At 51.6% G+C, this 1437-nt stretch overlaps 1 protein-coding gene across 1 annotated transcript in view; it reads left to right on the plus strand.

Moving 5' to 3' along the window:
* Positions 1-676: 676 nt before the first annotated feature.
* The window catches only part of SLC16A14 (solute carrier family 16, member 14), a 41120-nt gene continuing 40359 nt past the window's right edge, over positions 677-1437 (plus strand). The window contains exon 1 of the mRNA XM_011972817.1: positions 677-808. The gene's annotated coding sequence lies outside the window, so the exon portion shown is untranslated. The remainder of the gene's footprint in view (positions 809-1437) is intronic.

The raw sequence follows: 1437 nt of genomic DNA on the forward strand, positions 1-1437 counted from the left end.
GGAGGGTGGGGCGCGGAGGCCGTACCCCGCGGGCACGATCCCACGCCCAGGGCGCGCAGAGGCTGGGCCCCCTTAGCGCTTCTGATCGAGGCTCCTCAAGAGAGGCTGAAATGGGGTGAGGGACCGGGGACGGCCATTTCGGGGCTAAACGCTGCCAAGGCCATGACGATGTTTTAGGAGCTCAACTCTGCTTTCCAATTAAGCCGTGTTTTGCCTGAGGAAAAGTTGATTCGGGCTCATTAACAAGGATGACTGAGGGCCATTATTGGGGATTAGAGATTCTCCTTTGCCTTGTCTGGCTTCTTTGTTTGCGTGTGCGTGCGTGTGCGGCTGTGTCTCTGTGTGTGTGTGTGTGAGAGAGAGAGACGAGAGAAAGAGGAAAGGGAAGAGAAGGAGTGTTGGGGGTGGGAGGAGGTAAAACAGGCTTGGGATCCTGCAGGCCTGATTTCCGATTTGTTTTCCACCGCCTGCTAGTTTAACCCCTCTAAGCTTCATTGCTCCCATTTGATGGCTCAGATTCTTCATCTGTAAAATGGGGACATTCATGCCAATGGGACTGGATCGCGTTGGAGAAGCCACCAAGCACAGTCCGTGACCCAGAAGCATGTATGTGTTGAGTCCTCCTTATTCTGTGTGATTTTTTTGGTTCTGTTTTTCTCCTGGGCTGTCTCTGCACCAGCTCAGCTCCCCAGCCTTCTCCGCGGCAGCCTCTTCAGCCTGCTGGCTGCAAGTGCGCCCTCTAAAGGCCCCAAATGCCCTGTACACACCAGGTGGAGAGCGCGGAAGTGCCCCCACAGCCGAATTAAGGGTGAACCCCGCACTCACCTGCATGGGATGCAGAGCCGCTACCACCACGCTCTGCATAACTTTGGGGGAGACGGTAATTTTAATTTTAGCTTGGTGCTTCCCGCTTTCCTTATGTGTAATGAGCTCACCACATGCAATGTAATAACAATAGCCAAATTAAAAATGAATGACTTGGCCCGGCGCGGTGGCTCACGCCTGTAATCCCAGCACTTTGGGAGGCCGAGGCGGGTGGATCATCCGAGGTCAGGAGTTCGAGACCAGCCTGGCTAACATGGCGAAACCCCTTCTCTACTAAAGATACAAAAATTAGCCAGGTGCAGTGGCACACACCTGTAGTCCCAGCTACTCGGGAGGCTGAGACAGGAGAATCGCTTGAACTCGGGAAGCAGAGGTTGCAGTGAGCCAAGATCTCACCAGTGCACTCCAGCCTGGGCGACAAAGCCATACTCCTCAAAAAGAAAAGAAAAAAAAAAAAGACTTGCTTGTAAAACTTTCTACACAGCTGTAGAAAATTTAATTTTGTTCTAATATCTGATACACCCTAGAAGGATCTGTTATTTTCATTTCTGCCTATTATCACGTAAATATGTAGCTGACCCAATTTCATAGCCTACATATGTTACCCCCCAT

The sequence above is a fragment of the Mandrillus leucophaeus genome, unplaced genomic scaffold (genome assembly GCF_000951045.1).
Source record: "Mandrillus leucophaeus isolate KB7577 unplaced genomic scaffold, Mleu.le_1.0 Scaffold1301, whole genome shotgun sequence".
NCBI classification, from domain to species: domain Eukaryota; kingdom Metazoa; phylum Chordata; class Mammalia; order Primates; family Cercopithecidae; genus Mandrillus; species Mandrillus leucophaeus.